Source organism: Choloepus didactylus, chromosome 16 (genome assembly GCF_015220235.1).
Source record: "Choloepus didactylus isolate mChoDid1 chromosome 16, mChoDid1.pri, whole genome shotgun sequence".
NCBI lineage: Eukaryota > Metazoa > Chordata > Mammalia > Pilosa > Megalonychidae > Choloepus > Choloepus didactylus.
In genome coordinates, this window is record NC_051322.1 from 24,951,367 (window position 1) to 24,974,135 (window position 22,769).

Below are 22,769 nucleotides of genomic sequence, written 5' to 3' on the forward strand. Positions count from 1 at the left end.
CTTCAACATCCGCAATGTCAAAATCGACTAAATCTCCTGTTCTTTCCTCTCACTACTCCTTTTTTTTTATTAGCTGCTTTCCTCTTTCATCTTTGTAAGTATAGGCATGGAATGTGCTTGGAATTTGCTGTTAGGTTGGGGTTTGATTTCCAGCTTTATTGCTTAGAAGCTGTGTGATCTTGGACCACTCGTTTATCTTAGATAGAAAGTCTGCCATGGAAGTTGGCATGGCGGGCAAGTGGCATTTTTTATTTGGGAGCCCAAGTAGTTGTTTCTGCTCTAGGAATCTGCCTCTCCCTGTTGGCTGGTGGAAACCTTGGAATTATCTCAGCGTTGTGGCCATTGAGGAAGAGCTGAAAGGTAACTTGCTTTTTGTCCATTCATCCTCCCCATTCCCCTGCATGTGCGCACGTGTGTGTGCACACCCACACCCACACACACACACAATCCTTTCCTACAATAATCATACTCAGTTTGGCATAGCAAGTATGGAAAGGGGAGATTCTCTCTAGCGAGCCAGAAAATGGAACAGGATTCATCTGAGATTGATAGAGATAAGGGTGTCCAAGCCACTTTCCTCTCTGCCAGAAAAATATTTTTCCCTGACAACCGGAGAAATGAAGTGTCCCAAATTGTGGATACAGGGAGATGAATGTTCTAATACTTAATATTATATGAATAATATAGTATGTAACACTGAAGATTAACATGTCTAGTCCCCTCTGTCTGGGAAACCCCCAGCCAACCATGTGCAAAGAGAGGAATTCCATTCACAGAAGTCTTCACTTGGAGGAGACAGGCAGCCGTTACCTACACTATGAGCAGCTGTACAAGCCAAGCTTTAGTAATCCGTGATAGATCGTGTCAGGAAACAGGGGAGTCTTCAGCAGTTTATTTTGGGCAGTTAGGGAAGTGGGCAAGTCACCTGGGTTGAAGAAGTGCTACTGATGAGCCAGCCAAATAAATAGGATTTTCAAGAATGATTGTGCAAGAGATGGAAGTCTCTTCTTATGTGAGAGCAATCTGAAGGTCTAATATGTCAACCATTACCAGGGAAGGCTAGATATTTTGTCCTAAGCTGCTGTATGAAATATAGTCATTCATGTTGTCAAAAATGTTTCGGGACTTTTGGCTGCTGTAGGGACGCCCAACAGACTCCATGAACTGTGTGGGCCTGGCATCATGGGTGTGGGGGGCTCGGACCAGAGAGAATCAGCCACTGTGTGATGCTATTTCACGCTGGAAAGCCCACCAAGAATTAATTTCACTCATTTGCTCTCTGAGGTCCTTTTGTAGTTCTTGTTTCCTTATTTTTACTATGGATGTATGTATTATTTTTAAAATTTGTATATTTGTCACTTTTCATTGTTAAATGTATACTTAATGCCCATGTTTTTGCAGTTTTTTAAATTAGCTTTTTGCTTTTCTTTCCCATTTATATTTTTTCTATATGTTTTCAACATTTTTATTGTCTGTTTTTATTTGATTAAGATGCCGTTATATATCTTCCCTCTCGCCCTAGGTAGAACTCCCATCTCAATATAGATTCACCAGAACATCTCCCATATCCTCAGGAGGCCCCCCAGTATAACGTTCCCTCCTAGGTTATAAGGCTCAAACTTAGGTGTTTCCTGCACTGAACATCATTCATCCTATTAATTTGGAGTCTCGTGGCCTGAAATCCATGGTCTCATCCTTAGAATGAATATAGTGAGCATTATGAAGATAAAATAGGATATATGCACCTAGCACAGAGCTGGGTAGAAAGTTCTTAATGCATATATGAATCTGCTTCAATTTCCATGAACTCTAGGGAACATTAAAAAATATCTAGGTTGAAGGGAGAAGGTCATGAGTTTGGTGTTGTGTATGTTGTACTTTGAAATTATCCAAGTGAAGATATCAAATAAGCAGTTGGATTTAAGAGTGAAAAGCTCAGAGAGGACTGAGTAGAAGGAACACAGCTGAAGGGATCTTTGGCTGTTTAAGGGACAAGATTATCTTGCCTAGGAAGTTTTGAGTAAGAAAGTGGCCCTAGGGCCCAGCATTGATGGATTCCCAACATTTAAAGGCTTTTGGGTGAGAATGAAGGAGAAGGCCAAGAAGTAGGAGAAAATCCAAAGGAATGTGATGCTGTAGAAACCACTTCATGCATATTTTTCAAAGAAGAAGGGGAAAGCGGTGTTTTTATGGTCAGTCAATCTAGATGGGAACTGAAAATTGACTATTGGCTTTAACTACGAGGAGGTCATTGTTGACACTTTCACAGAATTTTTTTGATGAAGTCATGGGGCAGGAAGACTCTGCTCCCTGCCTTCCTTCCCTGTTCCCCAGATTTGAGTTATCTTTCCCCTGACCTGGCTACATATTCATTTTATATGCTGCTTATGTTATTTTTTCCTCATTTGTTTATAACTATAACTGTCTGTTCTTAGCTCCATTCCCACAATAAATTATCAATTTCCTAAAGACAAAGGTTATGCCAAGTACCGTATAAATTATGCCTAGTAAGAAAGTAAGCACTTAATAGGTCAGTCGTAGAATCATCAAATCTAACAATTTAGAAGGCATGCTTTCTTTGTCTGTTCATCCATCTATTTATTCTTTGAATAATTTTTTGTTTACCAACTGCATACTGGGTGCCAGAGGCTATTTTAGGCTATGTGACTACAGCAGAGAACAAAAGATGCTCCTTTTCTTCATGAAACTTACATTGGAGTAGAGATAAATTATAAAGAAAAAATAAATATATTTTCTATTTGTGCTTTTAATGTATTAATTTATTTAAGCAACTACATGAGATGATGTTATTACTAGTCCTGTTCTATTGATGAAGAAGTGGCAGCACCAAGATACTCAGTAACTTGCTAGCGTCATCATTTCCCTGTGGGGTCGGTGGGAGGGGATTGGTAGTAGGTGGGTGAGTGGATCTAGAATTCAAACCCAGGCAGTTTGTCTCCAGTGTCCACACTCTTAATCACCCACTGCACTGCGAAGTGTCTGGAACAGAGTAAATATTTATTATTATCATCATTATTAATATTATTATTATTAGTAGGAATCATTCCTTAAAGGTCCCTAGGGATCATTTACTCCAATTTAGATGAGGAAATGGAGGTTCATACACCTAGTTATTGGTAAACAAAGTTTAGAAGCCAGTTTTCTATGCTCCCAATCCAATGCTTTTCCCTCATTCAGTGCCTCGTCTTTAAAGGAGGGGTTCTGGAAGGAGGGAGGAGAGAAGGATGGAAGAATGAAGGAATGGTCAAGGAGAAGGAAGGAAGCGTGGAAGAGATGTAGGAAAGAAATACACCTGTTTGATTTTGGTTTTCTAATGCTACTAACCTATGTCTTAATTTTCAAGTTTTTCTTCCTGTATTCTGTAGAGAGGATTTCCTTGAAATAAGGATATTTCCATGCAAAATAATTATACTCTATTTCAGAGAATAGCAAAAAATAATTCAGAAACGTGAAGACTTAAGCTACTGAAAAGGAAAGACTATTAAATCTATTTTTGGGGGAAAAAAGCATTATAAATGGCTTTTTTATTGGAAAGATACTGGTTTGGAGAGATGCTAGAAAATTTGTTTAACCAACAGCCAAATCTTTGAGGTGTGTGTGAGTGTGTGTGTGTGTGTGTGTGCGCACACATGCTCGCAAGAGAGAGATGTTTATAGAGGACATATGTATTATAAAATAATAGTAATATCAAATTTACTTTGAGTATAACTTTTGGGTGGGAGAATGGTCTATTGAAACATTTTTCTGGGATGGGAAAGTGTGCTTATATGCAAGGCTGTTCTAATATCAAGCATCGTGTTTAAGCCTCACAAATATACACTAAGCAAGGGACAGATGCCCAAAGAATTTAAGCAGAATTTTTCTAAATGGCAAATAATTAGAGGGGAACAGATGCCTATGGGCAGCAAAGGATGAAATGAGGTACCATGAATTTTAAAAGGGAGATGGAAATACATATGTAGAATGCAGCCACTCTCAAGGCTGTTTAAGCCTAGAGGGTTTTCTCTCCCAAAGTTCTCTGTTTTTGTGGGTTTTGACATAAAATTCTATTCTCTCTCTACCTGTATTCCCCAAAGAAATTGATCACGGTAATCACTCTAAGTGGAACAGATTTTCTTTCGAATCTCAGTTTTGGATGACTCTGCGGTTGCATCTCTTTCTTCTCTCTCCCCAGGGCCTTGTCCTTTCACAGGACTGCTAGGATATGACATTTTATAACAGTATCACTTCTCATTTATTTATTATTTATACCCCATCGACTTCCAAAAGGGTTTTGAGGTAGCCTGTTAATGAAAGACACATTGAGAGTGTGATTTTTTTTCCTTGATGGGTATTTTAGAATGGGGATGTTCCTGCTTTACAAGAAGTCTGTTGTGGAAGGGCTTGTGTCCACCTCACATCTAGTCTGCATAGTCTCAGTGTCAAAAAGGAAACAAATCTCCAAGAATAAAGTAGAGATGAGCATTAGGCATTTCCCATCTTCCTGTAGAGCGGTAGTTTAAGCAGCAGGGGCACTGAGCAGAGCGATTCTCAGCAACCCAGCAAAGCTGAGCTGTAGCACCTGATCATTATCCTTCAGGTTTAAGATTTACCTGTTGTGCTCATTGTAACAAAAGAAATGAAATCTCTGTAATTATATTGGAAGGGGGAGGAGATCATGTTTTAGTTCCTTTTTAGTTCCTTTGATCTTGAGCTAGAATAGTCTCTGCTTTTGGAAATTTAATTTCAAAGAATCCAACATACACATCTGCTTTTTGTACTGCAATTTCTGTTGAGCTAGAAAATAGAAATTTATTAATGTAAATGTGTAGAGTCTGTTCCTTGAGAAAAAAAAAAAATACACATTCAAAACACAAGGTAATCCTTTCTCCATAGCCATGGGAGATTTTAATAAATATGCTCTCTGTTTTTCTTGTAGGCTTCACAGATGAGGTTCGTTGTTAACAAGAACTGAGCATACAATTTATAGGACACGTTGGGAAACAAAGTTCATAATTATGTCAATTTTTAAAATTTTCCAAAAGACAAATCCATTGGTAAAGAGAGGGAAAGCATACTGAATTCTGAAAAGAAAAAAAAGTAACCCAAAACAAGTGCATCATCAAACAATTTTGAGAACATGTTTGAATTGATGGTAGGGCCCATGTTAACAGACAGTGCTTTCATTTCAGTGAATCCAGTCTGCCTGGTGTTCTGTAACATTGCCTTTGCTGGTTAATGAGAGGCATGCAGATTTTAGGTAGGGCACTTTCTCACCCAAGTTAGCTTTTCATTATTACTTTTAAATTATATTTTTGTACCAACTACATGAAATGGCACATAAATGATACTAACCTCACAGAGGCTGGGTTGGAAGGTCTGTTTTTACTAATTTTCCTTTGTTCTTAGTATAAATTTCCCAGGAAAGCCTAAAATGTCATGAGCATTTTGTGACATAAATTCTTTAAGCTATTTTGCAATCATATAGTTATTCTGTGTAGGGTTTGAATGTTTTCCTAAACTCCTTCTCATCTCCACATGGGCAAAACAAATTATAAATGGTCGAGCACATTCACTCACTGTTTGGATGAGTAATCATCTCCCAAGACTTGAGCAAAGTATTCACTTTCAAGACTTTGAGTCAGTAGAGCTGATTCTTTATAGTTTCGCTGTATCAAAAAATCTCAAAAACTTTGTTATAAATGACCTAGGCTTAAGGGAGTGTGCGTGCTTAAAAAATTCACTGGATCAATAAAACTAATCTTGTTCTTTTTTTTATTGCAATATGGTAAGACTTTTTTCAAATGTCATAGGTGGACTACAAAGCTGTGCATTGTCATTCCCTTCTGTTGATGACTTTCTTCCCCTCTACCACACCCTTGCCCTGAGTTTTTAATTTTATTCTTTTAAAGGAATGAAAAACTGAACGCCACCATACAGTTAAGTTGTGAATTAGGAATGCTGAGTTTAAGGCCTGGATCTTATCCTCAAGTGTTTGCGTTTGACTTGATATTTCTGTTATGTTGCCAGTCTAACCTTGCGACCCTTGCAAATATACAATTTCATTTGGGTTCAGGGATCCTTGGATGAGTCTGTGACACAGGAGTCCAAAGGCCACTGAAATTGTATAAGACTCAAAAATGTTGAGACAGAGTTGACTCCTCTGAGGCTTTTGGGTAACCAGGGTTTCATTTTAAGCAATTTTGAGGGGCCATGCAAAGTACTGTCAATCACTTTCAGTTAATTGATTTCCAATATTTCTATCTAATTGTGGCTTTGCTAAGTTACACGCATCTCTTTCTCACAGGCAAGAAACTCAGAAACAAAATTTCTATGTCCAGTGGCAGACAGTTGGGGTGCTGCAAACAGGCAGTCACCCTTAAAAATTAATGAGCTTCATGATGGTGAGAGAAGTGATTGTGATGGTGATTTGGGGGGAGGGGCCACGGGGGTGGCAGAAGGAAGAAGGCTGGGCTCCTCATAAGTGACAATGATGTGGGCCCCTGTCCTTATCTACACCCCACCACCCCACACCTCCCACCCACCACCCCTTCCATCCTCCTCTCTTCACGGGAGCCAAGGCAGATAGAAAGACAGGGCGATTATGAAGACGTCAGTTGGAGCGTAGGCAGGCGAGAGGGGCGCAGCGCTCCAGATGAGGTCCGGGGGGAGCCGAGGAGGGTCACTCATGGACGACCGTGTGTGTGTGTCTGACAGACTGTGAAATGGTGCGTTGTTGCACGGCTGCGCTGCACCTGGGCCCTTCATCTGTGATTGATTGGTTTGGTCATGTGTAATGGTCCCATCTGCTCTGTGTTGTTTTTCTTTTTTTACTTATAAACACCGTTCCCAGCGGCTGAGAGAGGATGAGCTATGTTTTGTCATCTTCACTTACACTTAGCTCAAAAAAGTGGTCAAGTAGGTAAGCTCTAAAGTCTATCCCAGTAATGTAGTCGGAAAGTAGGTTTTTCCCCTCTACTTGATGTGTGTGTGTGTGTGTGTGTGGTGGTGTGTGTGCCCTCCTGTGCACACGTGTGTGCATGGGGTTTTAATGCTGCCTGTGTTAATATCTGAATAGTTCATGAACCATGGAAGACCAAAAAATTGGAGAAATGATTTGCACAAATCTGCGTATTGTGACTCTTACTGAAGAGAGGAATTTTTTTTTCTTTTTTGTAACAGAGCCAATACTTAATTAAAACCGCTGACATCATGGTGTTATAATTAAGCGTGGCATTAATTAAGCTGGAATAACGATTTTTTTTTTTTATTAAGAGCTGCTTCTATTGTATAAGACCATTAACGGCTAAAAACAAAATAATTTTAAAGCAAAAATAAATTCCCTGTAACCCAGCCTTCCACCCTCTTTCAACTTTCCCAAAGTCCAACCTCAGGACTGTCGTCATCAAGGCTGTGTGAGTGCATGCATGTGTGTGCCGGTGTGTGCGTGTGTGTGTGTGTGTGTGTGTGTGTGTGTGTGTTTGGTGGTGTTGGGATGGGGGGAGAGTGGAAGTGAAATTTGTTTTTTTTCACCCAAAAATGCTGATCGGCTCCTGGCATTCTGATGGCTAATTATGCATCGGAGAGCTTCGACAGCTGCATTCATCATCATAAAATGTAATAATTAATGACATTCCAACAAAGAAAAATATGCAAATGAGGACTCATTAGCATTTTCATATTCAGCTTTGATAATGCTTTTGCTGACAAGGTTGTAATTAATGAAAATTCATGTCGCAGTCAGGAGATTGGATCGGTTTCATTCCGCTCACAATTCCCAAATGCTTGCATTATGGAAAATCGGCGGCTCTGCCAACTTTTCAGGGAAGAAAAAAACACACACACACACTAAAAGCACCAGATGCAAATTAATGGTAGGGAGTCTTTAACTCTTTAAACCACCCCCCTAAATTTCCATCATAGGAAACATGTGATGAGGCTTAGCCTAAGAACTAGTTTCCCTTTTTAAAAAACGAGTAGAAATAAACGTACTTTTATTTGTGACCCACGTAAGAGAATTTCAGGCAAACTTCTTTTTGGAATATTGAAAAAGAACCCTCTACCTTTTTACTTCTTTTTCCCTTTAGAGACTATTTAAATTTACATAGTAAAACATGTTAGGACAGCCAAGCCCCAGCGTGTTGTGTTCTGTCCTCTAGCTGGCAAATTTACGCCACAACAGTTTATTCATCCACATGCTTTTTGGCGACTCTTCGTCACGTATTTGTGCTTAGATCTTCTGGTGCCTCCCTCGGTGTGCTACCCATAAGGTCGAAAGAAAAGCAAGTATTCTATTTCTCTATTCAGGGTGGGTTCTGGTTTTTGTTTTTTGTTTTGATGGTGGCTGTTTTTAGTGCTTTTCCTTTTTAATCTATTCTCTTTGTGGTTTAGTTTCAGAGTTTGAGAATGTGCCCATAATTCTCTCACTCAACACTTCTGGTTTAGTGTTGTGCTTCAAAGGTAATTTTAAGAGACACTACACAATCAAAATGGAGACCCAGAAACCCTAGAACAGAGATGGACACGTTTTCAGTACAGAGAGCAATTAATTTATAAACCCTCCATGTGTTTCTTTCAAAATGTGGAACTTTAGATTGGTAAATTGTCATTTGGTGCCAGCCTTGTACCATGCTTTGTCATAGTAGCCTAAAGTTAGTTTGAAACTTTTGTCTGACTCTTAAGTTAGGAAGAAAAACCTCAACAGATTTCTGACCTGATTTCAGATTTTATCTTTAAGTTTAAAAAATAATTACATTAGAATAGATCTTTCTTCTGAGGCAGATTTTTTAAAAAAAGTTTTGTATAGGGATTAAGAAAAAAAGAGAATAACGTATATTTCTTTATAAATTATAAAATATATTAGCATTTCCACTCTCCAGTGGTATAAAAAAACCTCTGGGAGTTCTTAAGATACAATTTCCTGTTTATTTTAAATTAAGTTGTAATTCCCAAAGTTGCTAGCCCAGCATAAATAAAGAATATAACTATGTTTTGTGACAGGGCGATACAAACTTTGATATGCTAGATCTTATTTTTTAGGTAAAATAAAAAGTATTTTTTTAGGCAAAATAAAGAGTATCATCAGTTATTTAGTGAGTACTTTAAAGCAAAACTTTTTTTCTCCATCATGTGATAAAGAATGACTTTATTTTTATTCCACATTCATCTGTCAGAGGTCCAAGAAACAATTTTATTTCAATTCCTTGCTTTTTCCAACTTCTGATTTGTCACTTTGTACATGAACATGTTTGTGTGTATGTGTGTGTACACGTGCCTGTGTGTAAATGCATGTGTGTCTGGAGATTTAGGTGGCTCTCTCTTGTTTCCTTTGAAATGTTATTGTGCTAAAATAGCAGGCATAAGATCGCTCTACTTTTTCTTTTAATTTACTTCTTTTTTTATGCGGGCAAACTGCCCATCCAGATGGTTGAATTTCACCTGTAAGCAATCTGAAACGATGGGTTAATTCTGACATTTTATAGAGCTTTTTTACTTTCTTTTCATATACTACAACTAAGTGCAGGATAACTGCTCAAGATAATGTTTCCTTTTTTTTTTTTTTCCTTTCTTTTTAAGCGCTTCCTGCTGTGATTGGTTCTTTTTTCCCCCAAATCTGTATTTTGGGCTCAATTAAAATCTGTGGCTTTAGGCGCTTTGCTGCTATTGTCAAAACCACATCTTATGAAATCTTTGACCACTTCTAATATGTGTAATTGAGGATGCAGTGGCAGAAATGAAGAAACAAGTGTCGATCAGCAGGTTAGTCGTTGAGAAGCAGATCATTTTAATTTTATAAGCTAAACGTTCCACTAGCTTTGATAAATTCACTGTTAGTTTTCTCCTCCCATCAAATTCACAAATGTATACTTATCGTATGTTCCTAAGTAATGCCTGGCATGGTATTAGCTGATGAAATCCTGAAAAATTGGTCTTATTTTCACCGTGGTCAGCCATGAGTGGTTTTTTTGTGATTGAGTGAACTGGGGAAATAGTTTAAAATAACTTGTTGACCAGTTATCAGCAATCACATTATTTCCCAAAACACATTTTCAGAAGTTTTTCTGATTAGGGTTTGGAAGAGAGAAGGGAGTATTGGAGATTGTTTTTACTTGTGTTACTTGTAATCATACTGTATTTACAATATAGTTTTGAATCCTGCCTTCTTGTTTTTATTTCTAGAAAACCTTCAGTTGCATGAATTATTTCTTGAGTTATTTACAAAGTAAAAATGACTCTAGATGCAACTTCTCCCCTGGCTTATTCTCCTGGGAGAACATTTTTGAAAGTACTGTACTACTATTATACTTGTTAAGACTTGGGACCCTCATTGTGCCATTGCTTGTTGCTTTTTCTGTTTCTTGTTTTGCACATTTTGAATATTTATGTATGCATGTATGTGTGTTCGTATCTATGTGTGTGGTGGGATTTTCCCTGTCCAGCAGCAAGCCACATTCACTAGGGTTATTGAACTCTGAAATAGGAAATCTGTGGGTGATCAGTTTTACCTTCCCCAGAAATTATTGAATCAAAATTCCATGACTGAGAATTTTAAAGTAGTTGTTTCATTGAAATATCCAAAGGTTTTGTTTCAGATATTACAACAAAATCAACATTTGTTTGTGGGCAGTGAAGCCAGTGTCCCTGCCAGTATTCTCATCCAGTTGCTTCTCATATTTCCCTTGCAAACTTTCCCATTGGTTGGGGTCTGTGGAGCGATTTCAGTGGCTGGCTTGTGGAAATGTTTGCGAGAACATTTGCGTATCAAAGCAGCCTAAATATTTGCAAAAATGTTTGCTTGAGAAAAAGAATCCACTTAGGATTAGGAAATAATTGCTTAAATATTTAAAATATATTTGTGATTTCCTAAAGTATGTCATTTATGAGCCAGGACCTAACCTGAATTTCCAAGGACATACAGGGAATCCATGTTTTCGAAAAACTTAAAAGATAATACGTGTTTTGCTTTGTGGTTAAAGCCTTCCAAATATATATAGTATGAAATGCAAAACAATTTCAAAGACACAGATGTATTTAAAAACTAACTGGTTGTGATTCTGTGTATCTGCAAAGCAAGAGATGTAGAGAAAGGGCCTCACAAAATGATGGAATGTTGATTAGCTCTTATGGATTTTTTCCCCATAATACACAATTGTGTTACTATAATGCCACATTCCTTCTTTCTTTTCATATTAATGATTTGAATGGCAGATCATTCCCTTTTTTTCTTGTAAAGTGTTTCATGTGGAGATTTTCATGTTCAAATCATCAAGTTTTAACTGCATTTCATTGTATGGTTTGGAAACAGTACATATAAAACTCAGTTCAGGCCAATTTTTCCAGTTTGTTAACAATGTAGGAGTTGAGCGTTGACAATTACTGTACCTAAAAGCCCCTCGGATCAGGTGTTATTTTACCATCTGGACATTTAATTAGTAATAAAAATGTGGATCTGGATACACAGAAATAGGATCTACAGTACACAGTGGCCCAGTACACTCTGTTGGTGCTGTGGTGTGTGTGGTTACATTTTATAAATGTGTGTGTGTTTGTGCATACGTAAGTGTTATTGTGTGTTGGGGTTTGTGTTCATTCCTCCTAGAAAACCCAAGTGAAGAATTCAGTCTCCTTTATCAAACTGAGCTCTGTCACAATATCAGAGAAAAAGAGACTTCTTTAATTAAATAAGAAGAGGTATAATATATACACTTGCATCTAGAAGTAATAATTGCCTGTAGATTTTTTTGAAAGTCAGACTTTTGTATGCTCATACTTCCCCAAGTAACGTTTGGTATGACATGACAGCTTAAGGCTGATATTATAGGTAGACTTGGGTCAAAGACTTGGCTCATCTGCTTCCTCGCTGTGTGCCTGCGGGCAAATAAATTAACCTCTCTGAGATTCCTTTTTTCTTTACATATAGGATGAATGTATTAATGATAATAGTTATGAAACCTACCTAACAGGATTATGATGAAGCGTATAAGGGCATGTATGCGAAAGCACTTGATAAAATGTAGAGTGCTGTAACAGTTGATTCTTAATGCAGAATATAAATTACCAAGTCGTAACCCCATGCCACCTTCATAATTGAATAAATCGTCTCATATTCAAATTTAAGGGAGGTGTAAATATAAGATTACATTAGATTATTAACAAGCGACTTTAGGACCACCAGAAAATAAATGTGTTCATGATTTTAAACATGAAGCAAAATAACCCATTTTTTTTAGAATATCTGCATATGCTCTTTGAAAAAATGTTATTCTTAATTAAGGCAGAAGCGGTGCATTTGAGAGAAATAGTGAGCCTCTGGAGAAATGGAGAGTGAAAATAGTTTACGGAAATGAGTCTTTGTGTCTTCTCTTTTGGAAGGATGTGTGCACATTTCTCTAATCATTGTGAATTTCATGTTTGCAAACCAGTGTGGAATACTAAAGCGATAATCATCATTGTTTAGAAAAACCTATCCATGACAATTTATATATTGAAAAAATAATTTGCTTAAGAATGCTGTCATCCCTATCAGGTGAGGGAGTTGATAAAATTGCTGTTTGACACTGGATCAGATGAGTTTGGACACTTCTGTAGAAGACTTTTTCAGTTTTTATTACACATCAGTTCTCTCTCCCAAGGACTCTTCTGGAGAAATAAAAACACTTGCTTTCTTTATTTAAACAAATGGTCTAATGGTAAACCATGGTATAATGATAAATATTTTGGTCATTTCATTAATTTAATTTTCCTCTCGCTTTCTGTAATAAGTGTGTACCTTGATTATAGTACAAATATTGTTTACATTGCATTATCACTAACAACAAATATTTATTATGGACAACCAGGTTTTAATAATGTGAGTGTCTTAGAGAGCTTAGAATTTATCAGACTAGCTTCTGGGACATGGTATTAGTAGGAGTGTGCAGAGTTCCTTGTTGGTCACATGTTAGGAGGAGATAAATTCAATTGAATAGTCTTCAGTTAATTCAACCAGCATATGCCAGTTTTGACTGTATAGCTTTTGAAATTTTTCAGACTTAGAATGAAAACTAGTTTCATTTAATGTTCTGATCAGGTTTCATTTAAGTGTTCCAGTCTAAATACCAGTTTCATTTAAATATTCTAATCTAGTGAACAGATAGGGCTACATATTGTTTGTCTATTTTTTTTTAATGAGGTTACAGGTCATCCTCTTTGAATCTCCATGTGATAAAAATGATATGTCTGCCTTAACCTTTAGATTTCAGTACCCATAGTCATGAGATGACAAAATAAATTGTGGACCCACTTTAAAAATGGTCTTATAAAAGAGATTCAGTTGAGAATTTGGGGGACAGCATTTAAAATTTAATAAAAAAATAAAGTAATTCAAAGTAAAGTCTGTAGCCAAACTGCTTAATTGTGATGCATTTGCTGAGTTCCCCTCTTCCATCGTCGGGCCTGCTCTGATGCCATATGGCCTACCATGGAACATTTAACTTGTCAGATATAATGGATTGTCCTGGAAGCAGATTTTTGCTTTGAGCACTCGGCTCCTTTCTTGCATTTCACTCTCAGCTCCAGGCTGCAGGATGAAGGATTGTGGTGGAAATGCAAAGAAGAGACACACAGTTGATTCCCCTTAAGAGAGTGACCTGTATGTCACAAAATTTTACCCACGTAAAGAGGCATTATCCCTGTCACTGGCCTTAGCAGGCTGCATGTCAGAATCATTTAAATTTGCCTGGACTTAACAGATTGTGCAAGCATTTCAGAATTGAGTGTTTAGCAATAATAAAATATCGTCATTTTAACTTATGCAGAAACAGTGTAGCAATATCGGCCAAAGCATGAGTTTATTTATTGTGACCTACATATAAACCACCTGGTTTGTAGGTACTGTAAATTAAGTTCATCTCTCAAATCTATGAGAATGTTAAAAGATCACCTGATGGAGATGTTATGTGGCTTCATTGTTTTTGTTTGGTGAGTACAGTTAAGGTTAAATGATCGTTTATGTGGATGGACAAGTGGCAGTTAATTATTCTTCCATGCTTTCAATCTTGAAACTTACGTGAAAACCTCCCTTATATTCTGACCTCTTTGAAATTAGAAATGGAACATCCTGTGGATTATTTATTCTTTATCTGTAGAAGTAAATAATATTAGTTGATATTGATTATAATTTGATGCTTTCTTAAGATGCTTACTTTTTTTTTTTCTTTTCAATTTGTTTTAGTGTTTCTGAAATCACAAACTTAGAAAGCACTAACAGGAATTCTTTACTTTTGCATTTATAGGAAAACTTTCTTGAAAGCATAAACAGTGCCACATCTATACGTAACGTGCATTCTTAGCTGCAAGGTGCTATTCGATACAACCTGCTCTATCCCCAAAGCAAATGTTATAATACAGAGACCTCCAGAATAGATAACTTACAATAATAAATCAAGCACAAACCAGTGGAAAATAAGTAACGTATGAATCTTAATTTAACCACAAAATGGTATATATTTGATTGCCCTACGTTTGCAAAAATTAATAGATTTGTATATGACACATGGAAATTCACACATTTAAAAGAGACTCTGTATTTGCAAAGGGTAGTTTAATGTACTCACAGAAATATGTATTTTTATGTGTTAGAAATTCAGTGACCTTACTTCTGCAAATTCATGTGCTATAGATAATTCCTGGTATAGGACTATAAAAACTACAGTGGCTTGAAAACTGACGTACACTCACTTATAAAGAATTATTTCTTTATAATGAAAAACTTTCCAAGAAGCAGCTAAGAAATCTTTGTTAAAGTTGGTACTTGTGCTTTCGAATACGTTTCTTATTAATCTTAAACTGAGCACATTAGCTTTATTAATGCCATTGATATGATCTCTACCCCACCCCCCAACCCCTTGTATTCAAATTTTGGTCAGGTTTAGTGCTGAATGAGTTTGGGGAGTGCCTAACCATAGCCAGTTCTCATTGGGGCATGCGTGCCCTCTGCTGGCTGCTCAGATCTGAACTGACGGGATGCTCCTTGGGGTGTGCATGGTTCTTAATTTCTTTTACATTTCAGGTTGGTTTTTTGTTTTGTTTTGTTTTGTTTTTATTTTGATTTTGGTTGCAATTTTACACAACAAATTAGATATTTGCAATTATTAATAGAGTTGTAGCTTAATACTGAGTATTGCAGTTTATTTTTATGTGGCAATAAAGGCTGGTATTGTTAAATATATACACTCTTTGGTTTGTTTTTGCGAAACTGACTTGATACAGTTCAGACAATAGGTATAGTATATGCCACTCCTGAAGTTTTAAGTAGTTGATTTCATGTTACCATTAATTGTATTTTCATTGCTTTTTTGTTCTTCTTGGCTCTATGACACTTAAGAGGAGTTCTTGTCTAGTTGAGAATGGAACTTAAAAGGGATAAACTATTGAAGTTTTGAAATATGACTGTTGTAATGGATGTGGTAGGTAATCCCTAGCAGAGAACTCCCCATTAGGATTGACAGTTTTCATATGCTTTGCCAAGGAAAATGAGTGTATATTACATTTTAATGTTTTATAAAGGCTTTTTTGGGGTCCTTGCAGACCAGTTTAAGCTATCCTCAGCCGACGTTGGAAGTGGTTGTTTGAGGGGGACTTTTTGTTTTGTTTTGTTTTGGATTGTTGTCAGTAGAGTGTGAGATGTTAAAGGAACAAATTTGCTAATGGTCTCCTTACCCCCAGGTGACCGGATTAAAATAGACAAAAGGGCATTTTCAGAGGGAGCACCCCTGCCCTCTGCCATTGCTTGGGTTGAGAGTATCCATGGATCCTGGTAGCAGGGACAAGGGCTCTGTCTAATGAACATGTCTTAAAGATATGAGCAATCTTTGTTGACAGTTTCCATCAAATTCTGGATAACCATTAAATTTACGCTCTGAAATGAAATGACTGAGTAAATGAATTTTTCATTATTTGCATGTAGAGGACAGTTTAGACCTTTATAGTTCTTTTATCTCAGTTTAGACCTTTGCAGTTCTTTTGTCTAACATTGCAAATATCTCTTAATACATAACCAAAACCCAGCTGAACTCCCAAGGCAACTATCCCAAACATGCAGTGATCAAAGACCTCAGGGCTAGGGAAGGGAAAAAAATGTCAGGTATGTTTTTGTCAGTTTTCCATCTTTCCAATTTTAGGTTCCAGTTACCTTGAAATTTCTTTCGCGTAAGTCACATTAGTTTCAGTTTTTTTATTTTGATTTATTTAACATTGTCAAGTGACTACAAATTGCATTCTAACAAATGAGTGCCCATTAAATATGTTATAATGACATCTTGCAGGGAATATCATATTCATATCTTTCCTGATCCACCTTTATCCTCAGTGAGGTTGTGTTAGGTGCTTTTCCTCTTTATTACTATTACACCCTTAGTGGTGCGTATTATTGTGCTTACTCCCTAGTATTTCGAACATTTAAACTAGTGTCCATGATTGTCTCCCTAGCCTCCAGCACATGGGACACAGAAAGTACCAAACAAATGTTTTATTTCCATGGCTTGTATTTTTTGAAGCTCTTACATTACTATTCAGATGACTTTTTTTGTAAGTTTCAGAATAGAAAATTGCCATCTGTAAACATATATTGCATGTAATGTATTTTATTTTTTTTTGCATGCTTTTGCTAGGATGAGGTCATTTTTTTAACCACCCCCTTCCCCTCTTCCCCTTTCTCCTTCCCTTTCTTCTCCGTGATCACCCTTCCTCTGCCTCTCCTCTTCCTTCCTCACTTGAGTTAATTATGCTCATATAGTCAGTAATTGAGAAGTGTTTTGTCTTAAGTATCACAGTGTGGGACTCGGTGGTTGGTGTAATTTTATCTGTGACCCATCACCTTCCTTTAACAGTAACTTGTACCAGAGTGGTCAGCCTCCAGTAGTTTTGATCCTGTTTATCTAACAGTGGGATTGTTTAGGACCCATTCTTTTCAAGTTGATCTTGAAGAGTAGGCTTGGCTCAAAATGCATCATTTTTCTGTAAATCTATAAGTCTAATGGTTAGCAATCTTCCAATGGTTAACAGTCTTCTCTTCACATTTTCTGAAATGTATTTTGAATTCTAGACTGTTTTCCCCCAACTTCTCAGTAGTGTATATGTAAGGAATAAAGACCAATTGTAATTCAGTACTAAGGCAAGAGAAAAGATCATTTAATATGTTACCGATACATATATAAGTGACTTTTGAATTGTCTTCTGTCTGGGAGTAAGCATGTTACATATATGTGTGTGCGTGTGCAGTATGTGTATGTCTTATACATCTGTATATACTATATAGAAAATCTTCATGATCTCCCTCCCAGCCCCTTTACTTTTGTTCAGTCTTGAGTATCATACCAAGTGCACGTAGTTTAAGAGATTATAATTGTTATATTCTCATAGTTGTAAACTCAGCTTGAAAAATTGAGGCCATCGCCTACATCCACAGTGCTGAAATATGTAATTTTCCTTATAGACACTCTTTTTAACAAGCCTAACCCAAAATGTTCCCTCTGTTTTCTGTCCCACTGTGCTTTATTCAGAGGTTTATCATTATTTTTTACATTTACTAATACTTCATTTGAATATACAGTTTAATTATCAGCAAATAAGGTGAAGGTGATTTGTGTGGTGAAATATGGCTGCTGATTTTCTTAAAATTTGTTGATAGCTTACCAAAAAATTTAGTCAGGCACCCAGTTTTTACTGATATAATGGTGTCTTGCCTGGATCCAGTCAGAAATAGCACAAGCCTCCTCCAAAAGAATCAAAGGTCCGTGTTCTCGCCCTCTGCATGGAGTTGTAATAACACCTTCAGTAGAGCACAGACAAAAGACAATACATGGGTGGAAGGACCTGTTAGGTTAACAAACTAGTAAGATTTGTTAGAGTTTGAACATGGATTCTGCAAGTGACTTCTGTTCTTGGAATCCTAGAAATGACCAGAGGTGCCTTCAGAGCAGAGCAGATCAGTGCTTCTGAGTAAGAGTAGCAGCCTTCTACCTCCAGGACACTCATTTAGGGGGATAACAGTTGCTTATGAGAGGAAACTACCTGGTAACATGAAATTAATTTCTTTAAAGCAGCCAGTCTTTATTAGTGGAGATGAACAAATTTGAAGGCCCGCAGACTGCCAACAAAAAAGGTTTCTCTAATCCATGAAATGCAGTTGTCTGAAAGGCCATAGAGGATCAACAATTTTGTCTTTTTGAAAATCCCATTAATAGGTTGAATCAAGTAGTAATCTGTTTTTGTTTTTGTTTTTGTTTTTGTTACCTACCAAGTTACAGGGTTTATTGGAGTCTCATCTAATGTAACTTTCTTAAAGAGCTGTGCCTGTCACTTAAATTGGTTATTCTTATTCCTGGCTTGTCAGAATAACCAGTGGAATTTTATTTAAAAGAATATAAGAGGGAGAGAATGCCAGAACCCATTCTACTGAGTCCGAATATCTTGGGCTACAGAGCCCAGGAATCTGTTTTTAAGCAAAGTCTTCCGGTTGGTTCTCAGAAGCAGCAGGGTTTATTAGGCTTAGAATTAAATTTTGGAGAATTACTTTTTCCCATGCCCATCCTGCTTCCTCCTTTTTGCCTATGATACAGTGAAAATATTTTATTTCTGCCATCTTCGATACCTTTAGTATGTATGGCAAGATGAGCCTTTTCGTTTTCATATGAAAATGGTTATGCTTTTTTGAATAAATAATGGACTTTCAGATGCATGCATTGTTTCGTCAGAGGTCACACATGTCATTAACTGCCTTGGTTATTAGACCCAATCATTATAGACACAAACTGGAGTAAAAAAATATAAAATAGAATAGGCAGTTTTATTAAGATATTATTCACTTACAGCCAGTGGTAAGTTACCCATCAGAAGCAAGTTGAGTGATTTCGGGGCTGCCCTTTGGACTTCAAGTCTCTGGGGTACCCTTGAACACATTGCTGATTCAGAAAATCATTACCCTGTGGCTCAAGTGGTACTTCAGTGGCCTTAAAGAGTTATTTGACATACCTCCCCAAACAGCTAAGTTATCCCCATGATTATGTTGATTAATTGCACACTCCGTGGAATTAGTGCTATTTTCAATGAAAGATTTTCCTGCATTTGGAAAAGAAAGCACAAAATTCATGTGCTTTAATTTGATGGTGTGTGCACCTCTCCTAAGTATGACACTGAGTGAGGGGATTATTTTGACTGTTATTATCCAGGGCACACGAGATAATTTAAGGCACTGTTTTTCTTCTGCAGTGGGAAGTGGTTTTTGGTATACCCAGAGGTTGTTCACTCAAAATGTTTATCAATTAGAACGTTTTCATCCATCAAAGGCCTTGAGAATTCTTCTTTGACTTGCTATGAATTGAATTAAAATTATTTTAGGGGAGGTTGTGGTCGTGACGAGACAAGAGGAATAATGTTTGCTAAACCCCAGTAAATATTGATAATGCATCTAGAATACCCCAAAAGGAGGTGGTGTGTTGTAGAAAGAGTTTTGGCAATGGGGTTGGAAGTTTATATTCTAGCGTCATCTCTAAATATATGTATAACCTTTATGTCTGTATAAGCCACTTGCCCCTTCTGAATATTAGTGACCTCATCTCTAAAAATAGAGATCTCCTTCTAATGAGTTCTTTGGGTGGGTTGTGTTAAATAATGTAAGTTGAATTACTCTGCATGCTGTAAAGTGCTTTACAAGTGCTAGCTTATATATTCAGTATAGAATTGAATATAGATTCATATAGTCTCCTAAAGTAAAGAGTTTTGATGGTGCCTCAAGATAGTCAGCACATCAGGGGTTCAGTAGACCCGCTGTTTTGATGGCAGTGCCGTGCCTCTGCAAGGTGAGGGGCATCAGTGATGAAAGGCAGCCGAAACTCATAATTTTCTAACGAGATCAGAGATATAGACCATTACTGCAGTATTCTATTTTTGTGACTTAAAAAACAGCAATGAAAGAGAAGGTTAATGCCAGTATATTCCAGAATAACAGCTAGCCTCCTATTTCCCGTTATCCCTTGCTACAAACTGTATGTCTGGTCACCTGCCCCTCACTCTCCTTCTTTCTATTTCAATTTCTGTCTCATTTTAGGAAGAAGGGGAAGAAGGAAAGATTTTCTAGGCTATGGAATGACTAGTTTATTTGCCTGAGTTAATTGAGTTGTAATTCTTTTAGCATGGAGTTTATCTTGAATTTTGTGGGCTGTTTTAATGCCTGTGGTTGAAGAGAGAGTTGTCCTGGTACAATAAGATTCTGTAGGAGAGAACCAGTGCTCATCTCTGAATTTTAGAAATAAGAAGAATAATGTCAACTCCTGCTTTCCTGCAAACCCAGACTCCCATCTCCAAACTGGGATCAGGGAAAATGAAAGTTGACCACCTACCTAAAACAACAAATGTTGTTCTTTCTGAGAAGTGTGCACCAATAGAGACATCAGAGAACAAGCAGTTAAAAACTATCTTTTTTTTTTGGTCAATTTAGATACCTTAAAATTCAGTTTCTGAACTCATTATTTATTTGATAGAAAATTACAAACAAACCATACTTAACATTATGTTGTTTTAAAATAGTAGTTCCTAAAGTTTTTCAGGACTTTTATTAATAGTCAAAAAAGATGGGGGCAGGTATATGTGTTCAGATAAGTTTAGGAAACACTGGATTAAAGCCAAGTAAATAAATAGCTTCACATGCAGGACTTGTCAGAGCCTTAACATGCTAAGATCCAATGTAAATTTCTGGGAGAAGGATATAGATAGCTTATAATGATTTCTAGATCTTTTTATGTAACATCCCTTTTGTTTTTTTGGAGCCTGTTGTAGGGTTACTGTTGCACAGAAGATACTTTGTGGGAGAGGCTGCTCTGTCCTATATTATAATTATATTGTTACTTTCCCTTTTCTCTTATTTTAATGCAAAGTCATAATCTTCATGTAGGGAATGTATAGAAGTGCAGTTTTCTGCCATGTTTTTTGTTAATTAGTTGCTTTGAGTTAACATAAAGACGGTTGCAGTTTATTGGAAGACTTCACCAATTCTGTGAATTTCATTTGTAAAGCACCTAGAGACCTTTTAGGAATAAAACACCATGTAAATGTAAATTATCTACCACCTATAAGACACTTTCATTAATTTGATATCAAATTCATGAGTGTTTTGAGCTCTGGGATTTGAGACTCTTCAGTATTGGCCCTCTAATTTCTTCAATAAATTTTTTTTTCTGAGTTTATATACTAGCAGCCCAGCTTGGTGCTAAGAGCACAGCCTGTAGAGTTGAACTCTGAGGGTTTGAATCCGGGGTTCTATCACCCACTACCTATGTGACCCTGGGCAATTTTCTAGGTCTCAGTTTCCTCATCTGTAAAATGGTGTTTATATTACCTGACCCCCAGGATTATGGTGCAGATTGAACAAATCAATTTACACAGAACCCTTCAGATAATGGCCAATATATGACAAGCACTCAGTATTCTTACTTGGGCTGGGGAGGAAAAGCAGGCATGAAAAAGACGAAAGGACTATAAAAACCTCATGCATGTTGTCAGAACCACTAAAAAGTCTAGTTATTGTTTAATTAAGTAGCTCTTTCAATATTCAAAAAAAAAAATAATAGGTTAACCAGAAGTGGATTGGGGTTGGGGAAGGGAATAGAGATTTATTCTGAGTTGAACATGTTTATGATGAGCCCCCTAGTCTGATGCCAGGGAACAAAAGGCTCATTCTTCAGTTCCCAGAATGAGGATTAACAATGAAGCAGCCTTGCTTGGTATTGTCCTGCAGCATCAGATAGCTTTTCATCCACGCTGTCCACAGACTGGTATATTTTGCCATACAGGTGCAAATGTTGCAGTGGTGGGTGAAACAGCTACCATTTATATGTAATTTTTCAAATGGCCTTTTATGAATGAAAGCCTAGAAACTGAAACATGACCCTGTTATTTATTATCCTACTGGTCAGCCACCAGTGGAATTGCCTATGGATTGTCTGTGACATAATGTATCTCCAAAAATTGTTTTATTGGTAAGTTGTTCTTGACTGTCTCTGACTCTTTCCATGCGACTTAAAATTGCCATGTGTGTCCAGATGTGGTTATACACCAAAGGTGATACTTGGAAATATCCATGGGAGTTGAGTGGACTCATGAGGCCGTTTTTCCTTCATGTAATATTTTCATTCTCAACCAGCCCCTTTGGCTTTCCCTTATGATAAGATAACATGGATATGTCGGAAAGAAACATGTAAGTCAAATGGTAAATAATGTAAGAATATAACATATCAAATTTGGAATTCTTTAGATTATTATTAAGCATACTGCCTCCCAAATAAAAATTAGAAAAAAATTTTCCCTGCCCTTCTTGGGAAAGCAAAATAAAGGATTATTGAATAGATCAGCCAAACTAATGGCCTTTATAAAAAAGCTAGAAGTAGCTTATATTTTCTGCTTACCTTAGTTTTTCAAGGGCAACAGAAGAAGCAAGCGAATCCTTTATTATTGTCAATTGGTGCTATTTTAATCATCAAATTTAAATACAGGTTTTAACAACTGATGGGTTGGTTCAGTTTGGACAAAACACATGTTGACCTTCTGGATTGTTTGTTCACTATAGATGCCGACTTTGTTCTAGAGAAGGGGCTGTGTGTTGATCTCCTTTGTCTCTAGAAGGATTGATTGACGGATGTTGTGTCTGCTCATTTACAGCATTTTACTTGTTTAATTTAAAAAATTGTGACATGGTATTACATGTTCCTTGTATACATCATTTTTTGAGAAGAAAG

General features: G+C 36.9%; 1 protein-coding gene across 20 annotated transcripts in view; it reads left to right on the forward strand.

Moving 5' to 3' along the window:
• TCF4 (transcription factor 4) overlaps positions 1-22,769 on the forward strand; it is a 345,156-nt gene that overhangs the window by 148,868 nt on the left and 173,519 nt on the right. Inside the window, exon 1 of one of the 20 annotated variants that reach the window (XM_037806080.1) lies at positions 8,034-8,270. The exons of 18 other annotated variants lie outside the window; for them this stretch is intronic. The gene's annotated coding sequence lies outside the window, so the exon portion shown is untranslated. Of the gene's footprint in view, positions 1-8,033; positions 8,271-9,740; positions 9,760-22,769 lie in introns of those variants that run through there. One more of the 20 variants, XM_037806081.1, reaches the window with a different exon arrangement.